Here is a 23,730-nt window from a genome sequence, read left to right as displayed (position 1 = left end):
GTTTTTTTAGCAATGGAGTACGAACAAAAATTAAAAAAAATCGTAATTTCATGGGCATTTGTCAGTGCCTGCCATTATATATGTTTTTACCTCTTCTATCAGTTCATATAGGTCATACTGATAACACAGTGCCCCAGTGGCCTAATAGATAAGATACTGTACTCCTAAGTCAGGGTTTGTGGGTCCAAGCTTGGGTGGTTGGAAGCAGAGTGGCGCAGCGGAAGCGTGCTTGGCCCATAACCCAGAGGTCGATGGATCGAAACCATCATCTGCTAACCTGTTTTTTTAGCAATGGAGTACGAACAAAAATAAAAAAATCGTAATTTCATGGGCATTTGTCAGTGCTTGCCATTATATATTTTTTTACCTCTTCTATCAGTTCGTATAGGTCACACTGAGAACACAGTGCCCCAGTTGCCTAATGGATAAGATACTGTACTCCTAAGTCAGGGTTTGTGGGTCCAATCTTGGGTGGTTGGAAGCAGAGTGGCGCAGCGGAAGCGTGCTGGGCCCATAACCCAGAGGTCGATGGATCGAAACCATCCTCTGCTAACCTGTTTTTTTAGCAATGGAGTACGAACAAAAATAAAAAATTTGTAATTTCATGGGCATTTGTCAGTGCCTGCCATTATATATGTTTTTACCTCTTCTATCAGTTCATATAGGTCATACTGATAACACAGTGCCCCAGTGGCCTAATGGATAAGATTCTGTACTCCTAAGTCAGGGTTTGTGGGTCCAATGTTGGGTGGTTGGAAGCAGAGTGGCGCAGCGGAAGCGTGCTGGGCCCATAACCCAGAGGTCGATGGATCGAAACCATCATCTGCTAACCTGTTTTTTTAGCAATGGAGTACGAACAAAAATAAAAAATTCGTAATTTCATGGGCATTTGTCAGTGCCTGCCATTATATATTTTTTTACCTCTTCTATCAGTTCATATAGGTCATACTGATAACACAGTGCCCCAGTGGCCTAATGGATAAGATACTGTACTCCTAAGTCAGGGTTTGTGGGTCCAATCTTGGGTGGTTGGAAGCAGAGTGGCGCAGCGGAAGCGTGCTGGGCCCATAACCCAGAGGTCGATGGATCGAAACCATCATCTGCTAACCTGTTTTTTTAGCAATGGAGTACGAACAAAAATAAAAAATTCGTAATTTCATGGGCATTTGTCAGTGCCTGCCATTATATATTTTTTTACCTCTTCTATCAGTTCGTATAGATCATACTGAGAATACAGTGCCCCAGTGGCCTAATGGATAAGGCACTGGCCTCCTAAGCCAGGGGTTGTGGGTTCAAGTCCCATCTGGGGTGGTTGAAAGGGATTGTGGGTTCAATCTTGGGTGGTTGGAAGCAGAGTGGCGCAGCGGAAGCGTGCTTGGCCCATAACCCAGAGGTCGATGGATCGAAACCATCATCTGCTAACCTGTTTTTTTAGCAATGGAGTACGAACAAAAATTTAAAAAAATCGTAATTTCATGGGCATTTGTCAGTGCCTGCCATTATATATGTTTTTACCTCTTCTATCAGTTCATATAGGTCATACTGATAACACAGTGCCCCAGTGGCCTAATGGATAAGATACTGTACTCCTAAGTCAGGGTTTGTGGGTCCAAGCTTGGGTGGTTGGAAGCAGAGTGGCGCAGCGGAAGCGTGCTTGGCCCATAACCCAGAGGTCGATGGATCGAAACCATCATCTGCTAACCTGTTTTTTTAGCAATGGAGTACGAACAAAAATAAAAAATTCGTAATTTCATGGGCATTTGTCAGTGCCTGCCATTATATATTTTTTTACCTCTTCTATCAGTTCGTATAGATCATACTGAGAATACAGTGCCCCAGTGGCCTAATGGATAAGGCACTGGCCTCCTAAGCCAGGGGTTGTGGGGTCAAGTCCCATCTGGGGTGGTTGGAAGCAGAGTGGCGCAGCGGAAGCGTGCTGGGCCCATAACCCAGAGGTCGATGGATCGAAACCATCATCTGCTAACCTGTTTTTTTAGCAATGGAGTACGAACAAAAATAAAAAATTCGTAATTTCATGGGCATTTGTCAGTGCCTGCCATTATATATTTTTTTACCTCTTCTATCAGTTCATATAGGTCATACTGATAACACAGTGCCCCAGTGGCCTAATGGATAAGATACTGTACTCCTAAGTCAGGGTTTGTGGGTCCAATGTTGGGTGGTTGGAAGCAGAGTGGCGCAGCGGAAGCGTGCTGGGCCCATAACCCAGAGGTCGATGGATCGAAACCATCATCTGCTAACCTGTTTTTTTAGCAATGGAGTACGAACAAAAATAAAAAATTCGTAATTTCATGGGCATTTGTCAGTGCCTGCCATTATATATTTTTTTACCTCTTCTATCAGTTCGTATAGGTCATACTGATAACACAGTGCCCCAGTGGCCTAATGGATAAGATACTGTACTCCTAAGTCAGGGTTTGTGGGTCCAATCTTGGGTGGTTGGAAGCAGAGTGGCGCAGCGGAAGCGTGCTGGGCCCATAACCCAGAGGTCGATGGATCGAAACCATCCTCGGCTAACCTGTTTTTTTAGCAATGGAGTACGAACAAAAATAAAAAATTTGTAATTTCATGGGTATTTGTCAGTGCCTGCCATTATATATGTTTTTACCTCTTCTATCAGTTCATATAGGTCATACTGATAACACAGTGCCCCAGTGGCCTAATGGATAAGATACTGTACTCCTAAGTCAGGTTTTGTGGGTCCAATGTTGGGTGGTTGGAAGCAGAGTGGCGCAGCGGAAGCGTGCTGGGCCCATAACCCAGAGGTCGATGGATCGAAACCATCGTCTGCTAACCTGTTTTTTTAGCAATGGAGTACGAACAAAAATAAAAAATTCGTAATTTCATGGGCATTTGTCAGTGCCTGCCATTATATATTTTTTTACCTCTTCTATCAGTTCATATAGGTCATACTGATAACACAGTGCCCCAGTGGCCTAATGGATAAGATACTGTACTCCTAAGTCAGGGTTTGTGGGTCCAATCTTGGGTGGTTGGAAGCAGAGTGGCGCAGCGGAAGCGTGCTGGGCCCATAACCCAGAGGTCGATGGATCGAAACCATCATCTGCTAACCTGTTTTTTTAGCAATGGAGTACGAACAAAAATAAAAAATTCGTAATTTCATGGGCATTTGTCAGTGCCTGCCATTATATATTTTTTTACCTCTTCTATCAGTTCATATAGGTCATACTGATAACACAGTGCCCCAGTGGCCTAATGGATAAGATACTGTACTCCTAAGTCAGGGTTTGTGGGTCCAATGTTGGGTGGTTGGAAGCAGAGTGGCGCAGCGGAAGCGTGCTGGGCCCATAACCCAGAGGTCGATGGATCGAAACCATCCTCTGCTAACCTGTTTTTTTAGCAATGGAGTACGAACAAAAATAAAAAATTCGTAATTTCATGGGCATTTGTCAGTGCCTGCCATTATATATTTTTTTACCTCTTCTATCAGTTCGTATAGATCATACTGAGAATACAGTGCCCCAGTGGCCTAATGGATAAGGCACTGGCCTCCTAAGCCAGGGGTGGTGGGGTCAAGTCCCATCTGGGGTGGTTGGAAGCAGAGTGGCGCAGCGGAAGCGTGCTGGGCCCATAACCCAGAGGTCGATGGATCGAAACCATCATCTGCTAACCTGTTTTTTTAGCAATGGAGTACGAACAAAAATAAAAAATTCGTAATTTCATGGGCATTTGTCAGTGCCTGCCATTATATATTTTTTTACCTCTTCTATCAGTTCATATAGGTCATACTGATAACACAGTGCCCCAGTGGCCTAATGGATAAGATACTGTACTCCTAAGTCAGGGTTTGTGGGTCCAATGTTGGGTGGTTGGAAGCAGAGTGGCGCAGCGGAAGCGTGCTGGGCCCATAACCCAGAGGTCGATGGATCGAAACCATCATCTGCTAACCTGTTTTTTTAGCAATGGAGTACGAACAAAAATAAAAAATTCGTAGTTTCATGGGCATTTGTCAGTGCCTGCCATTATATATTTTTTTACCTCTTCTATCAGTTCATATAGGTCATACTGATAACACAGTGCCCCAGTGGCCTAATGGATAAGATACTGTACTCCTAAGTCAGGTTTTGTGGGTCCAATGTTGGGTGGTTGGAAGCAGAGTGGCGCAGCGGAAGCGTGCTGGGCCCATAACCCAGAGGTCGATGGATCGAAACCATCATCTGCTAACCTGTTTTTTTAGCAATGGAGTACGAACAAAAATAAAAAATTCGTAATTTCATGGGCATTTGTCAGTGCCTGCCATTATATATTTTTTTACCTCTTCTATCAGTTCATATAGGTCATACTGATAACACAGTGCCCCAGTGGCCTAATGGATAAGATACTGTACTCCTAAGTCAGGGTTTGTGGGTCCAATGTTGGGTGGTTGGAAGCAGAGTGGCGCAGCGGAAGCGTGCTGGGCCCATAACCCAGAGGTCGATGGATCGAAACCATCCTCTGCTAACCTGTTTTTTTAGCAATGGAGTACGAACAAAAATAAAAAATTCGTAATTTCATGGGCATTTGTCAGTGCCTGCCATTATATATGTTTTTACCTCTTCTATCAGTTCATATAGGTCATACTGATAACACAGTGCCCCAGTGGCCTAATGGATAAGATACTGTACTCCTAAGTCAGGGTTTGTGGGTCCAATCTTGGGTGGTTGGAAGCAGAGTGGAGCAGCGGAAGCGTGCTGGGCCCATAACCCAGAGGTCGATGGATCGAAACCATCATCTGCTAACCTGTTTTTTTAGCAATGGAGTACGAACAAAAATAAAAAATTCGTAATTTCATGGGCATTTGTCAGTGCCTGCCATTATATATTTTTTTACCTCTTCTATCAGTTCGTATAGGTCATACTGAGAACACAGTGCCCCAGTGGCCTACTGGATAAGGCACTAGCCTCCTAAGCCAGGGATTGTGGGTTCAAGTCCCATCTGGGGTGGTTGGAAGCAGAGTGGCGTAGCGGAAGCGTGCTGGGCCCATAACCCAGAGGTCGATGGATCGAAACCATCATCCGCTAACCTGTTTTTTTAGCAATGGAGTACGAACAAAAATAAAAAATTCGTAATTTCATGGGCATTTGTCAGTGCCTGCCATTATATATTTTTTTACCTCTTCTATCAGTTCGTATAGGTCACACTGAGAACACAGTGCCCCAGTGGCCTAATGGATAAGATACTGTACTCCTAAGCCAGGGATTGTGGGTTCAATCTTGGGTGGTTGGAAGCAGAGTGGCGCAGCGGAAGCGTGCTTGGCCCATAACCCAGAGGTCGATGGATCGAAGCCATCATCTGCAAACCTGTTTTTTTAGCAATGGAGTACGAACAAAAATTAAAAAAAATCGTAATTTCATGGGCATTTGTCAGTGCCTGCCATTATATATGTTTTTACCTCTTCTATCAGTTCATATAGGTCATACTGATAACACAGTGCCCCAGTGGCCTAATGGATAAGATACTGTACTCCTAAGTCAGGGTTTGTGGGTCCAAGCTTGGGTGGTTGGAAGCAGAGTGGCGCAGCGGAAGCGTGCTTGGCCCATAACCCAGAGGTCGATGGATCGAAACCATAATCTGCTAACCTGTTTTTTTAGCAATGGAGTACGAACAAAAATAAAAAAATCGTAATTTCATGGGCATTTGTCAGTGCTTGCCATTATATATTTTTTTACCTCTTCTATCAGTTCGTATAGGTCACACTGAGAACACAGTGCCCCAGTTGCCTAATGGATAAGATACTGTACTCCTAAGTCAGGGTTTGTGGGTCCAATCTTGGGTGGTTGGAAGCAGAGTGGCGCAGCGGAAGCGTGCTGGGCCCATAACCCAGAGGTCGATGGATCGAAACCATCATCTGCTAACCTGTTTTTTTAGCAATGGAGTACGAACAAAAATAAAAAATTCGTAATTTCATGGGCATTTGTCAGTGCCTGCCATTATATATTTTTTTACCTCTTCTATCAGTTCATATAGGTCATACTGATAACACAGTGCCCCAGTGGCCTAATGGATAAGATACTGTACTCCTAAGTCAGGGTTTGTGGGACCAATCTTGGGTGGTTGGAAGCAGAGTGGCGCAGCGGAAGCGTGCTGGGCCCATAACCCAGAGGTCGATGGATCGAAACCATCATCTGCTAACCTGTTTTTTTAGCAATGGAGTACGAACAAAAATAAAAAATTCGTAATTTCATGGGCATTTGTCAGTGCCTGCCATTATATATTTTTTTACCTCTTCTATCAGTTCATATAGGTCATACTGAGAACACAGTGCCCCAGTGGCCTAATGGATAAGATACTGTACTCCTAAGTCAGGGTTTGTGGGTCCAATGTTGGGTGGTTGGAAGCAGAGTGGCGCAGCGGAAGCGTGCTGGGCCCATAACCCAGAGGTCGATGGATCGAAACCATCCTCTGCTAACCTGTTTTTTTAGCAATGGAGTACGAACAAAAATAAAAAATTCGTAATTTCATGGGCATTTGTCAGTGCCTGCCATTATATATGTTTTTACCTCTTCTATCAGTTCATATAGGTCATACTGATAACACAGTGCCCCAGTGGCCTAATGGATAAGATACTGTACTCCTAAGTCAGGGTTTGTGGGTCCAATCTTGGGTGGTTGGAAGCAGAGTGGAGCAGCGGAAGCGTGCTGGGCCCATAACCCAGAGGTCGATGGATCGAAACCATCATCTGCTAACCTGTTTTTTTAGCAATGGAGTACGAACAAAAACAAAAAATTCGTAATTTCATGGGCATTTGTCAGTGCCTGCCATTATATATTTTTTTACCTCTTCTATCAGTTCATATAGGTCATACTGAGAACACAGTGCCCCAGTGGCCTAATGGATAAGATACTGTACTCCTAAGTCAGGGTTTGTGGGTCCAATGTTGGGTGGTTGGAAGCAGAGTGGCGCAGCGGAAGCGTGCTGGGCCCATAACCCAGAGGTCGATGGATCGAAACCATCCTCTGCTAACCTGTTTTTTTAGCAATGGAGTACGAACAAAAATAAAAAATTCGTAATTTCATGGGCATTTGTCAGTGCCTGCCATTATATATGTTTTTACCTCTTCTATCAGTTCATATAGGTCATACTGATAACACAGTGCCCCAGTGGCCTAATGGATAAGATACTGTACTCCTAAGTCAGGGTTTGTGGGTCCAATCTTGGGTGGTTGGAAGCAGAGTGGAGCAGCGGAAGCGTGCTGGGCCCATAACCCAGAGGTCGATGGATCGAAACCATCATCTGCTAACCTGTTTTTTTAGCAATGGAGTACGAACAAAAATAAAAAATTCGTAATTTCATGGGCATTTGTCAGTGCCTGCCATTATATATTTTTTTACCTCTTCTATCAGTTCGTATAGGTCATACTGAGAACACAGTGCCCCAGTGGCCTACTGGATAAGGCACTAGCCTCCTAAGCCAGGGATTGTGGGTTCAAGTCCCATCTGGGGTGGTTGGAAGCAGAGTGGCGCAGCGGAAGCGTGCTGGGCCCATAACCCAGAGGTCGATGGATCGAAACCATCATCCGCTAACCTGTTTTTTTAGCAATGGAGTACGAACAAAAATAAAAAATTCGTAATTTCATGGGCATTTGTCAGTGCCTGCCATTATATATTTTTTTACCTCTTCTATCAGTTCGTATAGGTCACACTGAGAACACAGTGCCCCAGTGGCCTAATGGATAAGATACTGTACTCCTAAGCCAGGGATTGTGGGTTCAATCTTGGGTGGTTGGAAGCAGAGTGGCGCAGCGGAAGCGTGCTTGGCCCATAACCCAGAGGTCGATGGATCGAAGCCATCATCTGCAAACCTGTTTTTTTAGCAATGGAGTACGAACAAAAATTAAAAAAAATCGTAATTTCATGGGCATTTGTCAGTGCCTGCCATTATATATGTTTTTACCTCTTCTATCAGTTCATATAGGTCATACTGATAACACAGTGCCCCAGTGGCCTAATGGATAAGATACTGTACTCCTAAGTCAGGGTTTGTGGGTCCAAGCTTGGGTGGTTGGAAGCAGAGTGGCGCAGCGGAAGCGTGCTTGGCCCATAACCCAGAGGTCGATGGATCGAAACCATCATCTGCTAACCTGTTTTTTTAGCAATGGAGTACGAACAAAAATAAAAAAATCGTAATTTCATGGGCATTTGTCAGTGCCTGCCATTATATTTTTTTTTACCTCTTCTATCAGTTCGTATAGGTCATACTGAGAACACAGTGCCCCAGTGGCCTACTGGATAAGGCACTAGCCTCCTAAGCCAGGGATTGTGGGTTCAAGTCCCATCTGGGGTGGTTGGAAGCAGAGTGGCGCAGCGGAAGCGTGCTGGACCCATAACCCAGAGGTCGATGGATCGAAACCATCATCCGCTAACCTGTTTTTTTAGCAATGGAGTACGAACAAAAATAAAAAATTCGTAATTTCATGGGCATTTGTCAGTGCCTGCCATTATATATTTTTTTACCTCTTCTATCAGTTCGTATAGGTCACACTGAGAACACAGTGCCCCAGTGGCCTAATGGATAAGATACTGTACTCCTAAGCCAGGGATTGTGGGTTCAATCTTGGGTGGTTGGAAGCAGAGTGGGGCAGCGGAAGCGTGCTTGGCCCATTACCCAGAGGTCGATGGATCGAAACCATCATCTGCTAACCTGTTTTTTTAGCAATGGAGTACGAACAAAAATTTAAAAAAATCGTAATTTCATGGGCATTTGTCAGTGCCTGCCATTATATATTTTTTTACCTCTTCTATCAGTTCGTATAGGTCACACTGAGAACACAGTGCCCCAGTTGCCTAATGGATAAGATACTGTACTCCTAAATCAGGGTTTGTGGGTCCAATCTTGGGTGGTTGGAAGCAGAGTGGCGCAGCGGAAGCGTGCTGGGCCCATAACCCAGAGGTCGATGGATCGAAACCATCCTCTGCTAACCTGTTTTTTTAGCAATGGAGTACGAACAAAAATAAAAAATTCGTAATTTCATGGGCATTTGTCAGTGCCTGCCATTATATATGTTTTTACCTCTTCTATCAGTTCATATAGGTCATACTGATAACACAGTGCCCCAGTGGCCTAATGGATAAGATACTGTACTCCTAAGTCAGGGTTTGTGGGTCCAATCTTGGGTGGTTGGAAGCAGAGTGGAGCAGCGGAAGCGTGCTGGGCCCATAACCCAGAGGTCGATGGATCGAAACCATCATCTGCTAACCTGTTTTTTTAGCAATGGAGTACGAACAAAAATAAAAAATTCGTAATTTCATGGGCATTTGTCAGTGCCTGCCATTATATATTTTTTTACCTCTTCTATCAGTTCGTATAGGTCATACTGAGAACACAGTGCCCCAGTGGCCTACTGGATAAGGCACTAGCCTCCTAAGCCAGGGATTGTGGGTTCAAGTCCCATCTGGGGTGGTTGGAAGCAGAGTGGCGCAGCGGAAGCGTGCTGGGCCCATAACCCAGAGGTCGATGGATCGAAACCATCATCCGCTAACCTGTTTTTTTAGCAATGGAGTACGAACAAAAATAAAAAATTCGTAATTTCATGGGCATTTGTCAGTGCCTGCCATTATATATTTTTTTACCTCTTCTATCAGTTCGTATAGGTCACACTGAGAACACAGTGCCCCAGTGGCCTAATGGATAAGATACTGTACTCCTAAGCCAGGGATTGTGGGTTCAATCTTGGGTGGTTGGAAGCAGAGTGGCGCAGCGGAAGCGTGCTTGGCCCATAACCCAGAGGTCGATGGATCGAAGCCATCATCTGCAAACCTGTTTTTTTAGCAATGGAGTACGAACAAAAATTAAAAAAAATCGTAATTTCATGGGCATTTGTCAGTGCCTGCCATTATATATGTTTTTACCTCTTCTATCAGTTCATATAGGTCATACTGATAACACAGTGCCCCAGTGGCCTAATGAATAAGATACTGTACTCCTAAGTCAGGGTTTGTGGGTCCAAGCTTGGGTGGTTGGAAGCAGAGTGGCGCAGCGGAAGCGTGCTTGGCCCATAACCCAGAGGTCGATGGATCGAAACCATCATCTGCTAACCTGTTTTTTTAGCAATGGAGTACGAACAAAAATAAAAAAATCGTAATTTCATGGGCATTTGTCAGTGCTTGCCATTATATATTTTTTTACCTCTTCTATCAGTTCGTATAGGTCACACTGAGAACACAGTGCCCCAGTTGCCTAATGGATAAGATACTGTACTCCTAAGTCAGGGTTTGTGGGTCCAATCTTGGGTGGTTGGAAGCAGAGTGGCGCAGCGGAAGCGTGCTGGGCCCATAACCCAGAGGTCGATGGATCGAAACCATCCTCTGCTAACCTGTTTTTTTAGCAATGGAGTACGAACAAAAATAAAAAATTTGTAATTTCATGGGCATTTGTCAGTGCCTGCCATTATATATGTTTTTACCTCTTCTATCAGTTCATATAGGTCATACTGATAACACAGTGCCCCAGTGGCCTAATGGATAAGATACTGTACTCCTAAGTCAGGGTTTGTGGGTCCAATGTTGGGTGGTTGGAAGCAGAGTGGCGCAGCGGAAGCGTGCTGGGCCCATAACCCAGAGGTCGATGGATCGAAACCATCATCTGCTAACCTGTTTTTTTAGCAATGGAGTACGAACAAAAATAAAAAATTCGTAATTTCATGGGCATTTGTCAGTGCCTGCCATTATATATTTTTTTACCTCTTCTATCAGTTCATATAGGTCATACTGATAACACAGTGCCCCAGTGGCCTAATGGATAAGATACTGTACTCCTAAGTCAGGGTTTGTGGGTCCAATCTTGGGTGGTTGGAAGCAGAGTGGCGCAGCGGAAGCGTGCTGGGCCCATAACCCAGAGGTCGATGGATCGAAACCATCCTCGGCTAACCTGTTTTTTTAGCAATGGAGTACGAACAAAAATAAAAAAATTGTAATTTCATGGGTATTTGTCAGTGCCTGCCATTATATATGTTTTTACCTCTTCTATCAGTTCATATAGGTCATACTGATAACACAGTGCCCCAGTGGCCTAATGGATAAGATACTGTACTCCTAAGTCAGGTTTTGTGGGTCCAATGTTGGGTGGTTGGAAGCAGAGTGGCGCAGCGGTAGCGTGCTGGGCCCATAACCCAGAGGTCGATGGATCAAAACCATCATCTGCTAACCTGTTTTTTTAGCAATGGAGTACGAACAAAAATAAAAAATTCGTAATTTCATGGGCATTTGTCAGTGCCTGCCATTATATATTTTTTTACCTCTTCTATCAGTTCATATAGGTCATACTGATAACACAGTGCCCCAGTGGCCTAATGGATAAGATACTGTACTCCTAAGTCAGGGTTTGTGGGTCCAATCTTGGGTGGTTGGAAGCAGAGTGGCGCAGCGGAAGCGTGCTGGGCCCATAACCCAGAGGTCGATGGATCGAAACCATCATCTGCTAACCTGTTTTTTTAGCAATGGAGTACGAACAAAAATAAAAAATTCGTAATTTCATGGGCATTTGTCAGTGCCTGCCATTATATATTTTTTTACCTCTTCTATCAGTTCATATAGGTCATACTGATAACACAGTGCCCCAGTGGCCTAATGGATAAGATACTGTACTCCTAAGACAGGGTTTGTGGGTCCAATGTTGGGTGGTTGGAAGCAGAGTGGCGCAGCGGAAGCGTGCTGGGCCCATAACCCAGAGGTCGATGGATCGAAACCATCCTCTGCTAACCTGTTTTTTTAGCAATGGAGTACGAACAAAAATAAAAAATTCGTAATTTCATGGGCATTTGTCAGTGCCTGCCATTATATATGTTTTTACCTCTTCTATCAGTTCATATAGGTCATACTGATAACACAGTGCCCCAGTGGCCTAATGGATAAGATACTGTACTCCTAAGTCAGGGTTTGTGGGTCCAATCTTGGGTGGTTGGAAGCAGAGTGGAGCAGCGGAAGCGTGCTGGGCCCATAACCCAGAGGTCGATGGATCGAAACCATCATCTGCTAACCTGTTTTTTTAGCAATGGAGTACGAACAAAAATAAAAAATTCGTAATTTCATGGGCATTTGTCAGTGCCTGCCATTATATATTTTTTTTCTCTTCTATCAGTTCGTATAGGTCATACTGAGAACACAGTGCCCCAGTGGCCTACTGGATAAGGCACTAGCCTCCTAAGCCAGGGATTGTGGGTTCAAGTCCCATCTGGGGTGGTTGGAAGCAGAGTGGCGCAGCGGAAGCGTGCTGGGCCCATAACCCAGAGGTCGATGGATCGAAACCATCATCCGCTAACCTGTTTTTTTAGCAATGGAGTACGAACAAAAATAAAAAATTCGTAATTTCATGGGCATTTGTCAGTGCCTGCCATTATATATTTTTTTACCTCTTCTATCAGTTCGTATAGGTCACACTGAGAACACAGTGCCCCAGTGGCCTAATGGATAAGATACTGTACTCCTAAGCCAGGGATTGTGGGTTCAATCTTGGGTGGTTGGAAGCAGAGTGGCGCAGCGGAAGCGTGCTTGGCCCATAACCCAGAGGTCGATGGATCGAAGCCATCATCTGCAAACCTGTTTTTTTAGCAATGGAGTACGAACAAAAATTAAAAAAAATCGTAATTTCATGGGCATTTGTCAGTGCCTGCCATTATATATGTTTTTACCTCTTCTATCAGTTCATATAGGTCATACTGATAACACAGTGCCCCAGTGGCCTAATGGATAAGATACTGTACTCCTAAGTCAGGGTTTGTGGGTCCAAGCTTGGGTGGTTGGAAGCAGAGTGGCGCAGCGGAAGCGTGCTTGGCCCATAACCCAGAGGTCGATGGATGGAAACCATCATCTGCTAACCTGTTTTTTTAGCAATGGAGTACGAACAAAAATAAAAAAATCGTAATTTCATGGGCATTTGTCAGTGCTTGCCATTATATATTTTTTTACCTCTTCTATCAGTTCGTATAGGTCACACTGAGAACACAGTGCCCCAGTTGCCTAATGGATAAGATACTGTACTCCTAAGTCAGGGTTTGTGGGTCCAATCTTGGGTGGTTGGAAGCAGAGTGGCGCAGCGGAAGCGTGCTGGGCCCATAACCCAGAGGTCGATGGATCGAAACCATCATCTGCTAACCTGTTTTTTTAGCAATGGAGTACGAACAAAAATAAAAAATTCGTAATTTCATGGGCATTTGTCAGTGCCTGCCATTATATATTTTTTTACCTCTTCTATCAGTTCGTATAGGTCATACTGAGAACACAGTGCCCCAGTGGCCTACTGGATAAGGCACTAGCCTCCTAAGCCAGGGATTGTGGGTTCAAGTCCCATCTGGGGTGGTTGGAAGCAGAGTGGCGCAGCGGAAGCGTGCTGGGCCCATAACCCAGAGGTCGATGGATCGAAACCATCATCCGCTAACCTGTTTTTTTAGCAATGGAGTACGAACAAAAATAAAAAATTCGTAATTTCATGGGCATTTGTCAGTGCCTGCCATTATATATTTTTTTACCTCTTCTATCAGTTCGTATAGGTCACACTGAGAACACAGTGCCCCAGTGGCCTAATGGATAAGATACTGTACTCCTAAGCCAGGGATTGTGGGTTCAATCTTGGGTGGTTGGAAGCAGAGTGGCGCAGCGGAAGCGTGCTTGGCCCATAACCCAGAGGTCGATGGATCGAAGCCATCATCTGCAAACCTGTTTTTTTAGCAATGTAGTACGAACAAAAATTAAAAAAAATCGTAATTTCATGGGCATTTGTCAGTGCCTGCCATTATATATGTTTTTACCTCTTCTATCAGTTCATATAGGTCATACTGATAACACAGTGCCCCAGTGGCCTAATGGATAAGATACTGTACTCCTAAGTCAGGGTTTGTGGGTCCAAGCTTGGGTGGTTGGAAGCAGAGTGGCGCAGCGGAAGCGTGCTTGGCCCATAACCCAGAGGTCGATGGATCGAAACCATCATCTGCTAACCTGTTTTTTTAGCAATGGAGTACGAACAAAAATAAAAAAATCGTAATTTCATGGGCATTTGTCAGTGCTTGCCATTATGTATTTTTTTACCTCTTCTATCAGTTCGTATAGGTCACACTGAGAACACAGTGCCCCAGTTGCCTAATGGATAAGATACTGTACTCCTAAGTCAGGGTTTGTGGGTCCAATCTTGGGTGGTTGGAAGCAGAGTGGCGCAGCGGAAGCGTGCTGGGCCCATAACCCAGAGGTCGATGGATCGAAACCATCATCTGCTAACCTGTTTTTTTAGCAATGGAGTACGAACAAAAATAAAAAATTCGTAATTTCATGGGCATTTGTCAGTGCCTGTCATTATATATTTTTTTACCTCTTCTATCAGTTCATATAGGTCATACTGATAACACAGTGCCCCAGTGGCCTAATGGATAAGATACTGTACTCCTAAGTCAGGGTTTGTGGGTCCAATGTTGGGTGGTTGGAAGCAGAGTGGCGCAGCGGAAGCGTGCTGGGCCCATAACCCAGAGGTCGATGGATCGAAACCATCCTCTGCTAACCTGTTTTTTTAGCAATGGAGTACGAACAAAAATAAAAAATTCGTAATTTCATGGGCATTTGTCAGTGCCTGCCATTATATATGTTTTTACCTCTTCTATCAGTTCATATAGGTCATACTGATAACACAGTGCCCCAGTGGCCTAATGGATAAGATACTGTACTCCTAAGTCAGGGTTTGTGGGTCCAATCTTGGGTGGTTGGAAGCAGAGTGGAGCAGCGGAAGCGTGCTGGGCCCATAACCCAGAGGTCGATGGATCGAAACCATCATCTGCTAACCTGTTTTTTTAGCAATGGAGTACGAACAAAAATAAAAAATTCGTAATTTCATGGGCATTTGTCAGTGCCTGCCATTATATATTTTTTTACCTCTTCTATCAGTTCGTATAGGTCATACTGAGAACACAGTGCCCCAGTGGCCTACTGGATAAGGCACTAGCCTCCTAAGCCAGGGATTGTGGGTTCAAGTCCCATCTGGGGTGTTTGGAAGCAGAGTGGCGCAGCGGAAGCGTGCTGGGCCCATAACCCAGAGGTCGATGGATCGAAACCATCATCCGCTAACCTGTTTTTTTAGCAATGGAGTACGAACAAAAATAAAAAATTCGTAATTTCATGGGCATTTGTCAGTGCCTGCCATTATATATATTTTTACCTCTTCTATCAGTTCGTATAGGTCACACTGAGAACACAGTGCCCCAGTGGCCTAATGGATAAGATACTGTACTCCTAAGCCAGGGATTGTGGGTTCAATCTTGGGTGGTTGGAAGCAGAGTGGCGCAGCGGAAGCGTGCTTGGCCCATAACCCAGAGGTCGATGGATCGAAGCCATCAACTGCAAACCTGTTTTTTTAGCAATGGAGTACGAACAAAAATTAAAAAAAATCGTAATTTCATGGGCATTTGTCAGTGCCTGCCATTATATATGTTTTTACCTCTTCTATCAGTTCATATAGGTCATACTGATAACACAGTGCCCCAGTGGCCTAATGGATAAGATACTGTACTCCTAAGTCAGGGTTTGTGGGTCCAAGCTTGGGTGGTTGGAAGCAGAGTGGCGCAGCGGAAGCGTGCTTGGCCCATAACCCAGAGGTCGATGGATCGAAACCATCATCTGCTAACCTGTTTTTTTAGCAATGGAGTACGAACAAAAATAAAAAAATCGTAATTTCATGGGCATTTGTCAGTGCTTGCCATTATATATTTTTTTACCTCTTCTATCAGTTCGTATAGGTCACACTGAGAACACAGTGCCCCAGTTGCCTAATGGATAAGATACTGTACTCCTAAGTCAGGGTTTGTGGGTCCAATCTTGGGTGGTTGGAAGCAGAGTGGCGCAGCGGAAGCGTGCTGGGCCCATAACCCAGAGGTCGATGGATCGAAACCATCCTCTGCTAACCTGTTTTTTTAGCAATGGAGTACGAACAAAAATAAAAAATTTGTAATTTCATGGGCATTTGTCAGTGCCTGCCATTATATATGTTTTTACCTCTTCTATCAGTTCATATAGGTCATACTGATAACACAGTGCCCCAGTGGCCTAATGGATAAGATACTGTACTCCTAAGTCAGGGTTTGTGGGTCCAATGTTGGGTGGTTGGAAGCAGAGTGGCGCAGCGGAAGCGTGCTGGGCCCATAACCCAGAGGTCGATGGATCGAAACCATCATCTGCTAACCTGTTTTTTTAGCAATGGAGTACGAACAAAAATAAAAAATTCGTAATTTCATGGGCATTTGTCAGTGCCTGCCATTATATATTTTTTTACCTCTTCTATCAGTTCATATAGGTCATACTGATAACACAGTGCCCCAGTGGCCTAATGGATAAGATACTGTACTCCTAAGTCAGGGTTTGTGGGTCCAATCTTGGGTGGTTGGAAGCAGAGTGGCGCAGCGGAAGCGTGCTGGGCCCATAACCCAGAGGTCGATGGATCGAAACCATCCTCGGCTAACCTGTTTTTTTAGCAATGGAGTACGAACAAAAATAAAAAAATTGTAATTTCATGGGCATTTGTCAGTGCCTGCCATTATATATGTTTTTACCTCTTCTATCAGTTCATATAGGTCATACTGATAACACAGTGCCCCAGTGGCCTAATGGATAAGATACTGTACTCCTAAGTCAGGGTTTGTGGGTCCAATGTTGGGTGGTTGGAAGCAGAGTGGCGCAGCGGAAGCGTGCTGGGCCCATAACCCAGAGGTCGATGGATCGAAACCATCATCTGCTAACCTGTTTTTTTAGCAATGGAGTACGAACAAAAATAAAAAATTCGTAATTTCATGGGCATTTGTCAGTGCCTGCCATTATATATTTTTTTACCTCTTCTATCAGTTCATATAGGTCATACTGATAACACAGTGCCCCAGTGGCCTAATGGATAAGATACTGTACTCCTAAGTCAGGGTTTGTGGGTCCAATCTTGGGTGGTTGGAAGCAGAGTGGCGCAGCGGAAGCGTGCTGGGCCCATAACCCAGAGGTCGATGGATCGAAACCATCATCTGCTAACCTGTTTTTTTAGCAATGGAGTACGAACAAAAATAAAAAATTCGTATTTTCATGGGCATTTGTCAGTGCCTGCCATTATATATTTTTTTACCTCTTCTATCAGTTCATATAGGTCATACTGATAACACAGTGCCCCAGTGGCCTAATGGATAAGATACTGTACTCCTAAGTCAGGGTTTGTGGGTCCAAGCTTGGGTGGTTGGAAGCAGAGTGGCGCAGCGGAAGCGTGCTTGGCCCATAACCCAGAGGTCGATGGATCGAAACCATCATCTGCTAACCTGTTTTTTTAGCAATGGAGTACGAACAAAAATAAAAAAATCGTAATTTCATGGGCATTTGTCAGTGCTTGCCATTATGTATTTTTTTACCTCTTCTATCAGTTCGTATAGGTCACACTGAGAACACAGTGCCCCAGTTGCCTAATGGATAAGATACTGTACTCCTAAGTCAGGGTTTGTGGGTCCAATCTTGGGTGGTTGGAAGCAGAGTGGCGCAGCGGAAGCGTGCTGGGCCCATAACCCAGAGGTCGATGGATCGAAACCATCATCCGCTAACCTGTTTTTTTAGCAATGGAGTACGAACAAAAATACAAAATTCGTAATTTCATGGGCATTTGTCAGTGCCTGCCATTATATATTTTTTACCTCTTCTATCAGTTCGTATAGGTCACACTGAGAACACAGTGCCCCAGTTGCCTAATGGATAAGATACTGTACTCCTAAGTCAGGGTTTGTGGGTCCAATCTTGGGTGGTTGGAAGCAGAGTGGCGCAGCGGAAGCGTGCTGGGCCCATAACCCAGAGGTCGATGGATCGAAACCATCATCTGCTAACCTGTTTTTTTAGCAATGGAGTACGAACAAAAATAAAAAATTCGTAATTTCATGGGCATTTGTCAGTGCCTGCCATTATATATTTTTTTACCTCTTCTATCAGTTCGTATAGATCATACTGAGAACACAGTGCCCCAGTGGCCTAATGGATAAGGCACTGGCCTCCTAAGCCAGGGGTTGTGGGTTCAAGTCCCATCTGGGGTGGTTGAAAGCAGAGTGGCGCAGCGGAAGCGTGCTGGGCCCATAACCCAGAGGTCGATGGATCGAAACCATCCTCGGCTAACCTGTTTTTTTTAGCAATGGAGTACGAACAAAAATAAAAAAAATCGTATTTTCATGGGCATTTGTCAGTGCCTGCCATTATATATTTTTTTACCTCTTCTATCAGTTCGTATAGGTCATACTGAGAACACAGTGCCCCAGTGGCCTACTGGATAAGGCACTAGCCTCCTAAGCCAGGAATTGTGGGTTCAAGTCCCATCTGGGGTGGTTGGAAGCAGAGTGGCGCAGCGGAAGCGTGCTGGGCCCATAACCCAGAGGTCGATGGATCGAAACCATCATCCGCTAACCTGTTTTTTTAGCAATGGAGTACGAACAAAAATAAAAAATTCGTAATTTCATGGGCATTTGTCAGTGCCTGCCATTATATATTTTTTTACCTCTTCTATCAGTTCGTATAGGTCACACTGAGAACACAGTGCCCCAGTTGCCTAATGGATAAGATACTGTACTCCTAAGTCAGGGTTTGTGGGTCCAATCTTGGGTGGTTGGAAGCAGAGTGGCGCAGCGGAAGCGTGCTGGGCCCATAACCCAGAGGTCGATGGATCGAAACCATCCTCTGCTAACCTGTTTTTTTAGCAATGGAGTACGAACAAAAATAAAAAATTCGTAATTTCATGGGCATTTGTCAGTGCCTGCCATTATATATTTTTTTCCCTCTTCTATCAGTTCGTATAGGTCATACTGAGAACACAGTGCCCCAGTGGCCTAATGGATAAGGCACTTCCCTCCTAAGCCAGGGATTGTGGGTTCAAGTCCCATCTGGGGTGGTTGGAAGCAGAGTTGCGCAGCGGAAGCGTGCTGGGCCCATAACCCAGAGGTCGATGGATCGAAACCATCCTCGGCTAACCTGTTTTTTTTAGCAATGGAGTACGAACAAAAATAAAAAAAATCGTAATTTCATGGGCATTTGTCAGTGCCTGCCATTATATATTTTTTTACCTCTTCTATCAGTTCGTATAGGTCATACTGAGAACACAGTGCCCCAGTGGCCTACTGGATAAGGCACTAGCCTCCTAAGCCAGGGATTGTGGGTTCAAGTCCCATCTGTGGTGGTTGGAAGCAGAGTGGCGCAGCGGAAGCGTGCTGGGCCCATAACCCAGAGGTTGATGGATCGAAACCATCATCCGCTAACCTGTTTTTTTAGCAATGGAGTACGAACAAAAATAAAAAATTCGTAATTTCATGGGCATTTGTCAGTGCCTGCCATTATATATTTTTTTACCTCTTCTATCAGTTCGTATAGGTCACACTGAGAACACAGTGCCCCAGTTGCCTAATGGATAAGATACTGTACTCCTAAGTCAGGGTTTGTGGGTCCAATCTTGGGTGGTTGGAAGCAGAGTGGCGCAGCGGAAGCGTGCTGGGCCCATAACCCAGAGGTCGATGGATCGAAACCATCCTCTGCTAACCTGTTTTTTTAGCAATGGAGTACGAACAAAAATAAAAAATTTGTAATTTCATGGGCATTTGTCAGTGCCTGCCATTATATATGTTTTTACCTCTTCTATCAGTTCATATAGGTCATACTGATAACACAGTGCCCCAGTGGCCTAATGGATAAGATACTGTACTCCTAAGTCAGGGTTTGTGGGTCCAATGTTGGGTGGTTGGAAGCAGAGTGGCGCAGCGGAAGCGTGCTGGGCCCATAACCCAGAGGTCGATGGATCGAAACCATCATCTGCTAACCTGTTTTTTTAGCAATGGAGTACGAACAAAAATAAAAAATTCGTAATTTCATGGGCATTTGTCAGTGCCTGCCATTATATATTTTTTTACCTCTTCTATCAGTTCATATAGGTCATACTGATAACACAGTGCCCCAGTGGCCTAATGGATAAGATACTGTACTCCTAAGTCAGGGTTTGTGGGTCCAATCTTGGGTGGTTGGAAGCAGAGTGGCGCAGCGGAAGCGTGCTGGGCCCATAACCCAGAGGTCGATGGATCGAAACCATCCTCGGCTAACCTGTTTTTTTAGCAATGGAGTACGAACAAAAATAAAAAAATTGTAATTTCATGGGCATTTGTCAGTGCCTACCATTATATATGTTTTTACCTCTTCTATCAGTTCATATAGGTCATACTGATAACACAGTGCCCCAGTGGCCTAATGGATAAGATACTGTACTCCTAAGTCAGGGTTTGTGGGTCCAATGTTGGGTGGTTGGAAGCAGAGTGGCGCAGCGGAAGCGTGCTGGGCCCATAACCCAGAGGTCGATGGATCGAAACCATCATCTGCTAACCTGTTTTTTTAGCAATGGAGTACGAACAAAAATAAAAAATTCGTAATTTCATGGGCATTTGTCAGTGCCTGCCATTATATATTTTTTTACCTCTTCTATCAGTTCATATAGGTCATACTGATAACACAGTGCCCCAGTGGCCTAATGGATAAGATACTGTACTCCTAAGTCAGGGTTTGTGGGTCCAATCTTGGGTGGTTGGAAGCAGAGTGGCGCAGCGGAAGCGTGCTGGGCCCATAACCCAGAGGTCGATGGATCGAAACCATCATCTGCTAACCTGTTTTTTTAGCAATGGAGTACGAACAAAAATAAAAAATTCGTATTTTCATGGGCATTTGTCAGTGCCTGCCATTATATATTTTTTTACCTCTTCTATCAGTTCATATAGGTCATACTGATAACACAGTGCCCCAGTGGCCTAATGGATAAGATACTGTACTCCTAAGTCAGGGTTTGTGGGTCCAAGCTTGGGTGGTTGGAAGCAGAGTGGCGCAGCGGAAGCGTGCTTGGCCCATAACCCAGAGGTCGATGGATCGAAACCATCATCTGCTAACCTGTTTTTTTAGCAATGGAGTACGAACAAAAATAAAAAAATCGTAATTTCATGGGCATTTGTCAGTGCTTGCCATTATGTATTTTTTTACCTCTTCTATCAGTTCGTATAGGTCACACTGAGAACACAGTGCCCCAGTTGCCTAATGGATAAGATACTGTACTCCTAAGTCAGGGTTTGTGGGTCCAATCTTGGGTGGTTGGAAGCAGAGTGGCGCAGCGGAAGCGTGCTGGGCCCATAACCCAGAGGTCGATGGATCGAAACCATCATCCGCTAACCTGTTTTTTTAGCAATGGAGTACGAACAAAAATACAAAATTCGTAATTTCATGGGCATTTGTCAGTGCCTGCCATTATATATTTTTTTACCTCTTCTATCAGTTCGTATAGGTCACACTGAGAACACAGTGCCCCAGTTGCCTAATGGATAAGATACTGTACTCCTAAGTCAGGGTTTGTGGGTCCAATCTTGGGTGGTTGGAAGCAGAGTGGCGCAGCGGAAGCGTGCTGGGCCCATAACCCAGAGGTCGATGGATCGAAACCATCATCTGCTAACCTGTTTTTTTAGCAATGGAGTACGAACAAAAATAAAAAATTCGTAATTTCATGGGCATTTGTCAGTGCCTGCCATTATATATTTTTTTACCTCTTCTATCAGTTCGTATAGATCATACTGAGAACACAGTGCCCCAGTGGCCTAATGGATAAGGCACTGGCCTCCTAAGCCAGGGGTTGTGGGTTCAAGTCCCATCTGGGGTGGTTGAAAGCAGAGTGGCGCAGCGGAAGCGTGCTGGGCCCATAACCCAGAGGTCGATGGATCGAAACCATCCTCGGCTAACCTGTTTTTTTTAGCAATGGAGTACGAACAAAAATAAAAAAAATCGTATTTTCATGGGCATTTGTCAGTGCCTGCCATTATATATTTTTTTACCTCTTCTATCAGTTCGTATAGGTCATACTGAGAACACAGTGCCCCAGTGGCCTACTGGATAAGGCACTAGCCTCCTAAGCCAGGAATTGTGGGTTCAAGTCCCATCTGGGGTGGTTGGAAGCAGAGTGGCGCAGCGGAAGCGTGCTGGGCCCATAACCCAGAGGTCGATGGATCGAAACCATCATCCGCTAACCTGTTTTTTTAGCAATGGAGTACGAACAAAAATAAAAAATTCGTAATTTCATGGGCATTTGTCAGTGCCTGCCATTATATATTTTTTTACCTCTTCTATCAGTTCGTATAGGTCACACTGAGAACACAGTGCCCCAGTTGCCTAATGGATAAGATACTGTACTCCTAAGTCAGGGTTTGTGGGTCCAATCTTGGGTGGTTGGAAGCAGAGTGGCGCAGCGGAAGCGTGCTGGGCCCATAACCCAGAGGTCGATGGATCGAAACCATCCTCTGCTAACCTGTTTTTTTAGCAATGGAGTACGAACAAAAATAAAAAATTCGTAATTTCATGGGCATTTGTCAGTGCCTGCCATTATATATTTTTTTCCCTCTTCTATCAGTTCGTATAGGTCATACTGAGAACACAGTGCCCCAGTGGCCTAATGGATAAGGCACTTCCCTCCTAAGCCAGGGATTGTGGGTTCAAGTCCCATCTGGGGTGGTTGGAAGCAGAGTTGCGCAGCGGAAGCGTGCTGGGCCCATAACCCAGAGGTCGATGGATCGAAACCATCCTCGGCTAACCTGTTTTTTTTAGCAATGGAGTACGAACAAAAATAAAAAAAATCGTAATTTCATGGGCATTTGTCAGTGCCTGCCATTATATATTTTTTTACCTCTTCTATCAGTTCGTATAGGTCATACTGAGAACACAGTGCCCCAGTGGCCTACTGGATAAGGCACTAGCCTCCTAAGCCAGGGATTGTGGGTTCAAGTCCCATCTGTGGTGGTTGGAAGCAGAGTGGCGCAGCGGAAGCGTGCTGGGCCCATAACCCAGAGGTTGATGGATCGAAACCATCATCCGCTAACCTGTTTTTTTAGCAATGGAGTACGAACAAAAATAAAAAATTCGTAATTTCATGGGCATTTGTCAGTGCCTGCCATTATATATTTTTTTACCTCTTCTATCAGTTCGTATAGGTCACACTGAGAACACAGTGCCCCAGTTGCCTAATGGATAAGATACTGTACTCCTAAGTCAGGGTTTGTGGGTCCAATCTTGGGTGGTTGGAAGCAGAGTGGCGCAGCGGAAGCGTGCTGGGCCCATAACCCAGAGGTCGATGGATCGAAACCATCCTCTGCTAACCTGTTTTTTTAGCAATGGAGTACGAACAAAAATAAAAAATTTGTAATTTCATGGGCATTTGTCAGTGCCTGCCATTATATATGTTTTTACCTCTTCTATCAGTTCATATAGGTCATACTGATAACACAGTGCCCCAGTGGCCTAATGGATAAGATACTGTACTCCTAAGTCAGGGTTTGTGGGTCCAATGTTGGGTGGTTGGAAGCAGAGTGGCGCAGCGGAAGCGTGCTGGGCCCATAACCCAGAGGTCGATGGATCGAAACCATCATCTGCTAACCTGTTTTTTTAGCAATGGAGTACGAACAAAAATAAAAAATTCGTAATTTCATGGGCATTTGTCAGTGCCTGCCATTATATATTTTTTTACCTCTTCTATCAGTTCATATAGGTCATACTGATAACACAGTGCCCCAGTGGCCTAATGGATAAGATACTGTACTCCTAAGTCAGGGTTTGTGGGTCCAATCTTGGGTGGTTGGAAGCAGAGTGGCGCAGCGGAAGCGTGCTGGGCCCATAACCCAGAGGTCGATGGATCGAAACCATCCTCGGCTAACCTGTTTTTTTAGCAATGGAGTAC

The 23,730-nt window shown here is 44.6% G+C and overlaps 4 non-coding genes across 4 annotated transcripts; all 4 read left to right on the top strand.

Annotated features, from left to right (window-relative positions):
* Positions 1 to 1,238: 1,238 nt before the first annotated feature.
* On the top strand, positions 1,239 to 1,311 carry trnar-ccu (transfer RNA arginine (anticodon CCU)). The gene has a single exon. It is a non-coding gene; the product is annotated as a tRNA-Arg (tRNA).
* A 521-nt stretch (positions 1,312 to 1,832) lies between these two features.
* On the top strand, positions 1,833 to 1,905 carry trnar-ccu (transfer RNA arginine (anticodon CCU)). Its single transcript has one exon. It is a non-coding gene; the product is annotated as a tRNA-Arg (tRNA).
* Positions 1,906 to 17,964: 16,059 nt separating this feature from the next.
* trnar-ccu (transfer RNA arginine (anticodon CCU)) lies at positions 17,965 to 18,037 on the top strand. The gene has a single exon. It is a non-coding gene; the product is annotated as a tRNA-Arg (tRNA).
* Positions 18,038 to 21,593: 3,556 nt separating this feature from the next.
* trnar-ccu (transfer RNA arginine (anticodon CCU)) lies at positions 21,594 to 21,666 on the top strand. The gene has a single exon. It is a non-coding gene; the product is annotated as a tRNA-Arg (tRNA).
* Positions 21,667 to 23,730: the final 2,064 nt, after the last annotated feature.

Source organism: Salvelinus fontinalis, unplaced genomic scaffold (genome assembly GCF_029448725.1).
Source record: "Salvelinus fontinalis isolate EN_2023a unplaced genomic scaffold, ASM2944872v1 scaffold_0195, whole genome shotgun sequence".
NCBI lineage: Eukaryota > Metazoa > Chordata > Actinopteri > Salmoniformes > Salmonidae > Salvelinus > Salvelinus fontinalis.
This window is presented reverse-complemented; position numbering and strand designations above follow the sequence as displayed.